Source organism: Muntiacus reevesi, chromosome X (genome assembly GCF_963930625.1).
Source record: "Muntiacus reevesi chromosome X, mMunRee1.1, whole genome shotgun sequence".
In the NCBI taxonomy this organism is placed as follows: Eukaryota; Metazoa; Chordata; class Mammalia; order Artiodactyla; family Cervidae; genus Muntiacus; species Muntiacus reevesi.
Window position 1 is genome coordinate 49,374,409 of NC_089271.1, and position 13,087 is coordinate 49,387,495.

General features: G+C 42.2%; 1 protein-coding gene across 1 annotated transcript in view; it reads left to right on the forward strand.

The window, feature by feature from the left end:
- Positions 1 to 5,936: 5,936 nt before the first annotated feature.
- The window catches only part of WNK3 (WNK lysine deficient protein kinase 3), a 173,398-nt gene continuing 166,247 nt past the window's right edge, over positions 5,937 to 13,087 (forward strand). Inside the window, exon 1 of the mRNA XM_065915507.1 lies at positions 5,937 to 6,056. The gene's annotated coding sequence lies outside the window, so the exon portion shown is untranslated. The remainder of the gene's footprint in view (positions 6,057 to 13,087) is intronic.

The window sequence follows — 13,087 nt, forward strand, 5'->3', positions numbered from 1 at the left end:
ACTGTGTGGACCACAACAAATTGTGGAAAATTCTTTAAGTGATGGGAATACTGGACCACTTTACCTGCCTCCTGAAAAACCTGTATGCAGGCCAAGAAGCAACATTTAGAACCGAACATGGAACAACAGACTGGTTCAAAATTGAGAAAGGAGTATATCAAAGCTGTACATTGTCACCCTGCTTATTTAACTTATATGCAGAGTACATCATGCAAAATGGCAGGCTAGATGAAGCACAAGCTGGAATCAGATTGCCAGAAGAAACATCAATAACCTCAGACATGCAGATGACACCATTCTAAAGGCAGAAAGCAAAGAACTAAAGAGCCTCTTGATAAGGGTGAAAGAGGAGAGTGAAAAAAGCTGGCTTAGAACTCGACATTCAAAAAACTAAGATCGAGGGATCTGGTCCCATCACTTCATGACAAATACATAGGGAAAGTGGATACAGTGGTAGATTTTATTTTCTTGGGCTCCAAAATCACTGCAGATGGTGACTGCAGCCATGAAATTAAAAGACGCTTGAACCTTGGAAGAAAAGCTATGACAAACCTAGACAGCATGCAAACCTAAACAAGCAGAGACATCACTTTGCCAACAAAGGTTTGTATGTTCAAAGCTATGGTTTTTTCAGTAGTCATGCACGCATGTGAGAGTTGGACCATAAAGAAGGTTGAGCATCGAATTGATGCTTTTGAACTGTGGTGCTGGAGAAGACTCTTGAGAGCTCCTTGGACTGCAGGGAGATCAAACCAGTCAATTCCAAAGGAAATAAACCCTGAATATTCATTGGAAGGACTGACGCTGAAGCTGAAGCTCTTATAATTTGGCCACCTGATGTGAAGAGCCAACTCGTTGAAAAAGACACTGATGCTGGGAAAGATTGAGGGCAGGGGGAGAAGGGGGCAGTAGAGGATGAGATGGTTGGATGGCATCATTGACTCAACGGACATGAGTTTGAGCAAACTCTGGGAGATAGTGAAGGACAGGGGAGCCTGGCGTACTGTAGTCCATGGGGTCACAGATAGTCAGACTCAACTTAGTGACTGAATAACAACAACAATATGGATCAGGCTTCCCAGGTAGCTCAGTGGTAAATAATCCACATGCCAATGCAGGAGACACAGAAGATGTGGGTTTAATCCCTGGGTCAGGAAGATTCCCTGGAGAAGGAAATGGCAACCCACTCCAGTATTCTTGCTGGGGAAATCCCAAGGACAGAGGAGCCTGGCAGTCTATAATCCATGGAGTCACAAAGAGTCAGACATGACTGAGCACACACACACACACACACACACACACACACACACACACATACGACCTAGGGCACATGAGGGAAGACTGTGTTTAGGAGAGATCAGACACCATTGTAAGCCTTGAGAAATTACACTGTCCAATCTGAAAGGTGGAGTGTTTCTAAGTCAGTCACTATGCCAAAGATAACTGCTCATTTCTGAGGTCATTGCTGAGGTTGTTTAGTCACTAAGTCGTGTCTGACTCTTTGTGACCCCATGGACTGTAGTCTGCCAGGTTCCTCTGTCCTTGGGATTTCCCAGGTAAGAATACTGGAGAGGGTTGCCATTTCCTTCTCCAGGGGATCTTCCTGACCCAGGGATCAAACCTGCATTTCCTGCATTGGTGGGCAGATTCTGTACCACTGAGCCACCAGGGAAGCCCACTCATTTCTGAGATAGGTGATGCTTATTCTTCCTCAGGGGACACTCAACCTGTGCTGGAGGAAGGAGAGCCTCCCAGGAGGACATTAATATACCCTAGATGATCCAGGTGAGAAACTCCCCGGGTGCCAAGGCTTGCCTGGAGAAAAGATCACCCAGGCATCTAAGCTCTGGGAGGAGGCATCTGGATGACAAGTAAATTTTCTTTGCTGACATGCTAACATTTAATTGAAGGAGAATGTGCTGCAATATTATTTTGAGATATAAGTGGATTTTTTTCTTTCCCCCTTTTCTATTTTCTCTCTTCTCTCTCAAATTAGTCACCTTTGTGGTATATCTCAGGGGAGGGAGGTGGAAAAGCAGGAAAACAAATATTCTGCCAGTCTCCATGACTTTCATGTTCCAAAAGTGTAAGCCCTAAGGAAGGTGGATTGGGTGCAGGTGCAGAGACGAAGTATCTGAGCCAGGAAACTAGAAGGGAGAAAGATTTGCATTAGCTTAAAAAAAAGGATTTTTCTTTTCCTTACTCCCCTCTTCTTGGGGTGAATGATGCAGAGAGAGAGTGCTCTCTGGGAGCTCAAGCAGCATATACTTCGAGAAGCAACACTTGGTTGGCATGAAGACTCAACAGAGAAAGAGCTGTGTAAAATGTCTAGGTAGATGGAATAGCAAGTGACCCTGGCATTGAGTTCTGCGCCCCCAAGTGTGGAAGAGATATTGGTGAGGACACAGCGCCTGAAAAATTCCATGTGGGCAGAGAGCTAGCAGTTATTGACAGGATCTAAGGACTTGGAAGCATATACATTTACTGTACCCCCTTGCTTGGGTACTACGTAAGACCCCTAAACTATAGCATCACCTGGGATAAGGAAAAGAACAAGAATGACATATTGTTTTCCCAAAAATCTGGTCAAAGGAGGGTTCAGAGTCAGAAACTGAGTTCCAAAAAGAGTCACTACTCTACTCAAGGCTGTAGTAGTCAGCTAAATTTTGATGTTCATCTTAGTTCTATCTTGTTGGTTGAGGAGTTACCATCTGTGTGGTAAATAGGAGATCAGCACCTAGTAGGGCCATGAAACTAACCCCCATACCCACCCCTATGGGATGCTGGGTTCAGAAAATAGCTCCTGTGAAGCCTTTGCTAATTTCTTGGCACCAGAGCCTTCAGACAAGATAAACTAGATTATTAGAAGGATGTTTTCCTGGAATAATGTAAAGCCAAATTACAAGTGGTCAATATGAACTAAAATTTCTATCTGGTGAATAGAAACATCACAAATGCCATTTGAGAGTAAGTGGAAACCAGTGGATCAGAAAGGAATGGTCCCTGCCATACATTGCTGGCTACTATAATTGCCCACTCCCCTTTCTGCTTATGGTGGCATTTGTGCTGAGTTACGGACAGGTTTTTTCAAACAGAAGAGTGCATCTGTCAATAAAAGGTCTAAATTGAGAAGGGCCTGTATTTGGATGGGAAGCAGACTTAAATTTGATTTTCTAATTTCTGATATTTGTAAAAGTCATACTACTTCATAGTTGTTTAGCAAATGTTTAACTGAAGAAGAGGACCTTTGCAGAAGGGTTCTCATTTGAGCAGCTTGACAGGCTAACACACAAGGCTCAGGAACAAATGAAGAGGAGCAGGCCACAACTGAGGGAAGTACCTGTTGATTTTCCTAAAGGTGGATAGATGTGTGTGGTGGTGGAAGTACGGTGACATTGAGAAATAAAAGGAAAAGGGCACAAGTTTGTAGTTACCATCTCAGTGGGAGTTGGGACCTACAAAAGTTTGAAATAACTTGGTAACCTTTGATAGTGCCCTTTGGTGGTTATTTGGCTGTACTTCCTGTTTTCCCCATGTGCTGTGTGTGTGTTTCTGTGTGCTAAGTAGCTTCAGTCGTGTCTGACTCTGTGCGACCCTATGGACTATATAGCCTGTCTGGCTCCTTTGTTCATGGGATTCTCCAGGCAAGAATACTGGAGTGGGTTGCCCAGCGATCCGCGTCATAAGTATCCTGCATTGGCAGGCAGGTTCTTTACTACTAGCGCCACCTGGGATTCAACAGGGAAAAGGAACTCTCTTCAGGGACGGGGAGGGAAGACAGAGTTTGGGAGACCCCGTCCGTTCTACAGCTAATTTGGAATGCAGAGACCTTTCAGGTAAGGTGGTTGCACTATTTGAAAAAATCACATCTTGCTCTTTAAATTTTAGCTACAGGTGGAATAGCTGAACTTCATAGTCCTGAATTTAGTTCCTCAGAGTCTCCCACCCTTGTCAAAAATGGAAAGGGGGTGGATTTGTTAGGGGCACACACGGGTCTGGTTTCCTTATATGTTCTGGCAGTACTAGGATTAATAAGTGACCTTCAAGATGAAAGGTGCAAAGACAAAAAACAAGGGCTACAAGGTCTCCCATCATTCCACTCCCTTTGGACTTCGGAAACCTCAGTTAAATTTATTGATTTTTTTTAAAGCTGAAAAAGGCTGAGGTTCTGACGTGTACAGTACGAAAAAGAAAATGGTGGAGAGGAGAGATTAGTACAGCTCTGTGATGGGGTCCCGAGGTTGGGCATTTGAAAATATTAGCCTGGCATTTTCCACACAGTCTCCTACCCTCAGGGCATCCCGCTAAAGCTTGAGGGGCATTCAGAAAGAAATCCTGCCCTTTAGGAGTTTTCTTCAGGGTCTCTGATACCAGATGCAACCTGAGGGGCTGAAAATTTCATGGGCTCTGGAGTGAACACACCTGGGTTAAAGTTCTGACTCTTCCATACATAGTTATGCAAACTTGAGCAAGTCATGTCCATTCCCACCCCCACCCCCCGCCCCCGAGCCTCAGTTTCCTCCTCTGGAGAGTCAGGATTGCTCACGTGAGAGCGATAGAAACAATTTTGTATTGCACTTGATACAGGGCAGGAAGCTGTTCTTAGATAAAGTCACTGCGCGGAGGTTAACCTGCTGTGAAACGTCAAAGAAGGTAGCAGTCACTAACAACTAACTAGTGAATCTGGAAGGTGGACTGTAGGAGACGGTGAGAGCCAGCCTCAGGGGGAGGTGGCCTTTTCGCATGCGCGCAATCTTGGAGCCCGGCGGAGCAGCGAGGGGGAGTGGCCAGGTTTCTGAGGGGTTGCTATGGTACCGAGGGGCCAGGAGAGGTTAACTGAACCCTTAAAACATTATTCCCTCCCCCACCCTACGCTGCCTCGGCTGAGGGCCATTGTTCCCGGCAAAATGGTGTCAGTAATCCCCCTCTTGGACAGAGGCCTAAGTAAGGCTGAGGTGGGAGTGGGACTGGAGGTGGGAACAAAAACTACAATTCCCAGGGTACACCGCACCCGCCCGCGAGGCGCAGGGCACGTGCCCAGGCCTAGCGGTTACATGCCGTCAAAAATCCGTTTCATAGCTTCCCTTTCCCATCCCTGCTTTCGTGGTTGCCCAGCCCCCGCGCGCGCGCACTGCGGTCCTGGAGGGTAGGGGGAACATGCTATGGCTATTGCCGTCGCAGCGTAATCGGGAGACCGGTATTTGTAAATATGTGCTTCGACTTCTAATCCCGAAGCCGGCAGGTATGGGTCTCGCGAGAAAAGTCGAGAGTTGGAAAAAGGGAGTTAGGGGTGGCGGGTGAAAAGATGCTGGCGAGTACCACATCTCGGCCGAGCGACCGCATTTAGAGACATGTAGAGAACTGAGAATGGGCGGTGGGTATCTAGGAAGAAGTGTGTGCTTGGATTCTTTCTTTTGAAGGGAAGAGGGTAAAGCAGCCGTGGAGAGCTTTTGAACACACAGGAGATGTCACGCGTGGCTCCTCACAGATTTTCTTTTTGGAAAAGAGCGAAGCCTTTCTCTTGACGAGCATCCCTCTCTCCCGCTGCGCTGAGGCGAGTGGGAGAGGAGTGCGCACGCTCTAGCTGGGTAGCTACTTGGCACCTCGCTGCGATAGGGGCAGTTCGGAGTTGGGGCTGCTCCGTCGGTTTTCTCCGCCCCTCCCCCCTCCTTTCTTCCCCTCCCTTCCTCGCCCCCCTCCGTCCCCCTCTCTATCTGAATTCCCTGACAGGAGTACGCGTGCGCCTTCTCAGCTCCCGAGCAAGCGCGAGCTTGGGCTCGTACCCCGCTCCCTTAACCCCGCCCTCTCTTTACCTACCAGCGGTAGCTGGCCGGGTGGGCTCGTGCTGAGACGCTCGCGCGCGCACGCGCACACAACGCGGAGCGGAGCGCGAGACATAGAGGAGGGGAGTAAGAAGCATCTGAGGAGGCGACAGAGGAGGCGGTGTGTGTGTATCTGCGTGTTCTACGCTGCGGCTACTCGAGGGGCGAGAGGAGGCTTGAAAGAGGGCAAGGGAGAAGCGAAAAGAGTCTCCCTCAGCGAGAGCCTCTAATCTGGTGAGGGTCCCGAGCCGGCCGGGACGGTGGGAGTGAGGGAGGAGGCCGGGGGGCGTGTCTGGGATCCGGCTGTGAGATGAATGGGCCGGGGATGAATGGAGGGGAGGCAGCGGCGACCAAGAGTCTGTTCAGAGTAGGCGCGTTAGTGGGGGGCGGTTTGACCGAGGCAGGGTGATTTCAGTCGCCGAGATGTGTGGGACGAGGCCCGGCTTGGGTCGTTAAGAGTTGTCGGAGCTGCTTTCGGTGTGAGCCAACAGGCTGAGAGGAAAATTCGGAGGGGGAAAGTGGGGAAGCGCAGGTTTGAGGTTGAGGTACATTTTTTTTTTTTTTTGTCATTTTCGTTGAGGAGTGGCAACTTTGGGAGTTGATGGGAGCCTAGGGGACGGGCGGTGGCGGGGGGGAGGTGAGGCGGTTACGTGAGGGGACCGGGTGACGGTTGACAAAAAACTGAGTGATCATTTAAGTGAGATTGAGTCTACTGAAAGCGAGGATCGCGTCGGGTTTTGGAAGTTGAGTTTCAGTGAATGAGGGAAAGTGAATTTAATTTAGAGATTCAGTTGATGTGTGAAGGTCGATAGGACTGTATTCTTGTGAGGAATGCTGCTGACTGGTTGTGTTAATGGGTTGGTTCAAGGAGATTGAGAGGTGTTATTTGGGAACGGTGTGTTCTGTGACTGATCGGATGGGAAGGAGATGGTATGGTGAGGTTAGTATGAAAGTGGTGTACTGTTCTGTACGAGGTTTTGTTTGTATAGTTAAGAATGGTGAAACATTTATGTAGTGGGTTGTGGGTGGAAATCCTGCACGTGTGTATCTCCCTATCTTGAGAGTTGATAGACCTTGTTAAAATGAGATTGAACCCTCAAAACAGATGCAAGTGGTATGGCTATTATTTCTTAAGAGTTACTGTGGACTGAAGCAATTATATGATAAATAGCCTTTAAGTTGTGAAAATCTTCTGTGTGGTGATGATTGCACTCAATTTGGGGAGGCATTGTTACCTGTTTTTCATCTGTAGTAAATTGTAATACCAAGAGAACTTTTAATGGACTTCCCTGGTGGCTCAATTACTTCTTAAGAGTTACTGTGGACTGAAGCAATTGTATGATAAATAACCTTTAAGTTGTGAAAATCTTCTGTATAGTGATGATTGCACTCAATTTGGGGAGGCATTGTTACCTGTTTTTCATCTGTAGTAAATTGTAATACCAAGAGAACTTTTAAAGAGGTCTCCATATAATGACAACAAAGTAGTCGATGTCTTCTAGATAATCTCTATTGTTTGGGTGGATGAATTTAAAAATTGTTTTAATGTCAGCACTCCAAAGGAAAGATACCTTGCATTAAAGGATAGCTAAAATACCAATTTTGAATGCTAAAATAATTATACGTGATTTTTTCCATTAATCTGAATTTACCTTGTTTGAAAATTGACACTTTTTGGCGTGAGTTTAAATCACTGCAGATTACTTGAACATGCTGTTCTTTGAATTCATATCTTCTGGTAAGGATGTCTTGTGATGGTCTCATTCTGTTCTGGGTCAAGATTAATAGTTTATGGATTTCTAACTTTTCATGCTTACTTTTTACAAACTTTAATGACATATTCATTTATCTTGGAAATGTTGCAAATTTGAGAACTTTCCCATGCCCTTTTTCTTTTATTCTGCTTTGATATTGGAAAGAGTGTAATCCTTGTTTTGGCTACCCAGAGTTTAAAAAGTTAATACTCTGCTCATATTCTCTTTGATTAAATGAATACTTAATATACTAAGCAGTAGAATAAAAATATAAAAGCACCATGAAAGCCTGGAAATGTTGCACCAACTCTGGCAGGCACGGTGGTCTCCTACTTTCAAGCTAGATGTTCCTGGAGTGGAAGAACATTCAAGTATTGAGGCAGGAAAGTGTAAGCATGGTATATTTGGGGAATGGAATGAGATAAGGCTGGAATCTCAGGTTGAGGCTGGAGTGAAGGACTACCCTGCAGAGTTAGGAGCTTTTGACTATTTACCAAAGAGTGAATAGCATAAGCAGATTTGTGATGTTCATCTCTCTGTCTTTGCTTCTGATACCCGCCCCCCCCTGAATCTGGAATTCTCTCTCTCTCTCTCCCTCCCGTTAAATTTTAATTCATTCTTTTTATACTGACCTCTGTTATTATTCATGAAAGCCTTTCCTGCTCCCCCATTTTTCCTTTTCCCAGCATCCCCCATCAGGCTAGGTTAGGTGCCCCTCTTTAGTGGTCCTATAATACCTTGTACATATTTTTATTACTGTACTTCTTTTGGGAAACAGGCAGGAAAGTTATTTTCTTTTTCATACCTCAGAGAGAAAACAAGGCTCAGAAAAATAAGACTCACCCTAGTAAGTAAGTGGTCAATCCTGGAGTTCTGACTTCTAGGCCAATGTTGATTCCTGTATTAGAAGTCTACATTCATTGATGTAATTATTCTATAGTGTTTTAGGAGTTAAATTTTTGTAATGTGGACTTTACCTTTCTTCCCTAGGGGAATTTCCTTTCATTTAGGTGTCTGTCACTTAGCCAGGAAATGATAAAGCCAATGGTTGCACAGAATCAAAGTAGTCAGAAGTAAAGATGAGAACTGCTATATTACTATTAAATTTCTAGTCCAATAATTTACTTAAAAATACGGGAGGGCCTAAATTTTTGTGTGTATGTTTGTGTGTGAGGGGGGAGGGGTAGTGTGTAAGAAAAATCCCTTCCTTCCTCACTCTCCCATCTTAGTATAAGTGAGTAACCAACTCTGTTTGCAGATATACTTGATTATGTCTCTTGGCTAAAAACCCGAATACTTTCAGAGGTGTGGGTCTTTTCCATTTTTGTTTGAGATCATAAAATTTCTGGTACTGTTAGGAGATATTTGATGACTGTAAAGGACATCTATAAAGGCATTCATAGAGAAATTCCCAAAGCTTCAAAGTAGAATTTGATGCCAGTTTTTAAAATTTTTATTTATTGGTTTTATTTTTTGGCTGTGTTGGGTCTTCGTTGCTTTCTCTAGTTGCAGTGAGCAGGGGCTACTGTATGTTGCAGTGCAAGGGCTTCTCATTGTGGGGCACTGGCTCTAGGTGCACGGGCTTCAGTAGTTGCAGCATGTGGGTTCAGTAATTGTGGCACACGGGATTAGTTGCTCTGTGGCATGTGGAATCTTCCCATCCACTTTTCCACCAGGGAAGTCCTGATGCCAGTTTTAATTGTTTTTGGTAGAGCTTGTTATGAGATATTTGGTTTGGAAAATGTTGAGATTAATTTACTGCAGAAGTGAACCTTTATTGCCCCTTTCTTCAAGGAATATATTATTTTTTCATGAACTTTTTAGAAAGTTCTTATTTTCATAACCTTATAACTTTCTATTGTGATAAAATTCACATAACATAAAATTTACTATCTTGGAATATACAATTCTTAATTGCATTAAATACCTTAATAATGTTGCATATATAGTTCCAAAACATTTTCATCACTCCAAAAGGAAAGCCTATGTTCATTAGGTATTCACTAACCATTCCTCTTTTCCCCCAGTCCTTGGTCACCACTAATCTCCTGTCTTTATGGATTTGACTATTTTGGATATTTCATATAAATGGAATCATATAATACATAGCCTTTGTGTCTGGATTCTTTCACTTTGCATGTTTTTGAGATCCACTCACATTGTGGCATGTATCAGTACTTCATTCTTTTTTATGGTTGAGTAATATTCCATTGTATGGATATACTACATTTTGTTTATTCAAAATGGACATTTGGCATCTTTCTCCCTTTTGGCTTTTGTGAACAATGATGGTATGAATATTTGTGTATAAGTTTTTGTTTGAACACCTACTTTCAATTCTTTGGGTATGTACAGGGTTATATGGTAATTCTTTAACTTGTTAAGGAATCGTCAAACTGTTTTCCACAGTGGCTGCACCATTTACACCTCCAGTGTATAAGAGTTCTAATTTTTTCACATCTTCTCCAGCATTTGTTACATTTGGATTTTGTGTTTATGTGTGTGTGTGTGTGTATGTGTGTGTTTTATGGCCATTTAGTGGGTGTGTTGTGATATGTCATTGTGGTTTTGATTCCCATTTTACTAATAACTAGTGCTGCGGAGCATCTTTTCATGTGCTCTTGTCTATTTAAATTTCTTCTTTTTTTAAAAAAATTTCTTCTTTTAAGAAATGCCTAAGTCCTTGCTCATTTTTACATTTGGTTGTTTATCTTTTTATTGTTGAGTTGTAAGAGTTTTTAAAAAATATATTCTCAATACTAGAGCCTGATCAGACATATGATTTGCAAATTTTTTTCCACTCTGAGTTTTTTACTTGTTTATCTATTTTCCAGTTTTATTGAGATAAAATAATGATTTGACTTACAGACATCATGAAATGATTACCATAGTAGGTTTCAGTTCAGTTTAGTTCAGTCGTGTCCGATTCTTTGCAACCCCATGAACCGCAGCAGCACGCCAGGTCTCCCTGTCCATCACCAACTCCCGGAGACCACCCAAACACATGTCCATTGAGTTGGTGATGCTATACAACCATCTCATCCTCTGTCATCCCCTTCTCCTCCTGCCCGCAGTCTTTCCCAGCATCAGGGTCTTTTCAAATGAGTCAGCTCTTCACATCAGGTGGTGCAAACCTATCATCTCATACAGATACAGTGTTAAAGAAATAGAAAAAAATATTTTTCCTTGTGATGAGAACTCTTAGGGTTTACTCTCTTAACAACTTTCATGGGGACTTCCCTGGAGGTCCAGTGGTTAGGACTCTACGCTCTTAATGCATGGGGTATGGGTTCAATCCCTGGTTGGGGAATTAAGATCCTGCATGCTGCATGGCATGGCCGAAAAACAAAACAAAAAATTTCATGTGTGACATGCAACAATACTAATTATTTTTATCATGTTAAATATTATATCCCTCGTGGTGGTGGTTTAGTCACTAAGTCATGTCCGATTCTTGCGATCCCATGGGCTGGGAACCTACCAGGCTCCTCCGTCCATGGGATTCTCCAGGCAAGAATACTGGAGTGCATTGCCATTTCCTTCTCCAGGGGATCTTCCTGACCTAGGAATCAAACCCAGGTCTCCTGCATTGCAGGCAGATTATATCCCTAGTGCTTATTTATCTTATAACTGGAAATTTGTACTTTTTTCCTACCTTCAGCTAATTCTCCTTTCCTCTACCATCACCTCTGGTAGCCACAAATCTGATCTCTTTTTCTATGAGTTTATTTGCTTGTGTTTGAAGTATAATTGTATGTATATATACATAGTATAACAACACTATGTTAATTCCTGGTTCACAACATAGCGATTCAATATTTCTATATATTGCAGTGTGATCACCAAGATTAAGTCTAGTTCATCTGTCACCATACACAGATATTACATAATTATCGACTATATTCCCCACACTGTGCATTTCATATGTGTGACTCATTTACTTTGCAACTGGGAGTTTATACTTCTTAATCATTCTTACCTATTTCTCCCATCCCTCCAACCTTCTCCCCTCTGGCAACCACCTATTTGTTTTCTGTATCTGTGACTCTGTTTCTGTTATGTTTCTTCATTTGTTTTGATTTTTTTCTCTGAATTATTTCACTTAGCATGATACCATATGGGTCCACCCATGTTGAAATGGCAGGATTTCATTATTTTTATGGCTGAGTAATATTCCATTGTGTGTGTGGTGTGTGTATATATCTATATCTATCTATCTATCTATGTATATATATATATACATACCTCACCTGCTTTATCCATTTATCTGTTGATGGGCTCTTAGGTTGCTTCCATATCTTGGCTATTATGTATGATGCTGTAATGAATATAGTGGTGCATATTATACGTTAGAATCACTGTTTATATTTTCTTTGGACAAATACCCAGACATGGAATTGCTGGATCGTATGATACTTCTATTTTTAATTTTATGAGAAATCTCCATATTGTTTTCTGTAGTGGCTGTACTAGTTTACAGTTCTACCAACAGTGCATGACGTTTCCCTTTTTTTCCACATCCTCACCAATGGTTTTTTTTTGTTTTGTTTTCTTTTTGATAATAGCCATTCTGACAGGTGTGAGGTGATATCTCATCATGGTTTTAATTTGTATTTCCCTGATGATTAGTGATGTTGAGCATCTTTTCATATGCCTGTATGTCTCTTTTTACTTTCTTAATAGTGTTTTTTGGTGCATAAAAGTTTTGAAATTTGATGAAGTCCAGTGTATTTTTTCTGTTGTCACTTGTGCTTTTGGTGTCCTATTTAAGAAACCACTGTCAAATCCAAGATCAAGAAGGTTTATATTTTCTTTGAAGAGTTTTGTAGTTTTTGGCTTTAATATTTATGTCTTTGATCCATTTTGAGTTAATTTTTGTATCTGGTATGAGGTAAGAGTTCAACTTCATTCTTTTGCATGTGGATTAACTTGAGATTTTTAAACTATAAAATACATAATAGTACTATACATGTATGTTAAATAAAGCTATTCGTGGTGATATTTAATCACTCTTGGTAGTTGTGGAGAGGAAATATTTTTAAATGCATTTTGAAGGTCATGTCTTGTATTTGAAGTGTGGGGATTCTAAAACTCTTTGTGAATCAATGAAACTTTTATGATTAGGAAACTTCAGTATGGCAAACTAGATGATCCTTATGCTAAAGTTACATAAGTGATTTTTTTTCCTCTTTGTTTTGTTTTTGGTTTTTTGGCTATGCCTCATGTCTTGTGGGGTCTTAGTTCCCTGTCTAGGAATTGAACCCTCACATTGATCAGTGAAAGCATGGAGTTCTAACCACTGGACCACCAGGGAATTTCCCATAAGTGATTTTTTTATGTAAAGAATATTATTGTGATTTTAAAATTGTTTGTGTAGGGTGAAATCTCTTGTTAAAACTGGGGAAAAAGTAGATTTAGTTTTTAGTTGCCAGAAATTGATATTAGGTTTATGCTAAAAGTAATTTATGTGTGTGTATTGTATAGCTTATGTTTGTGAGACGACTTCTTGAT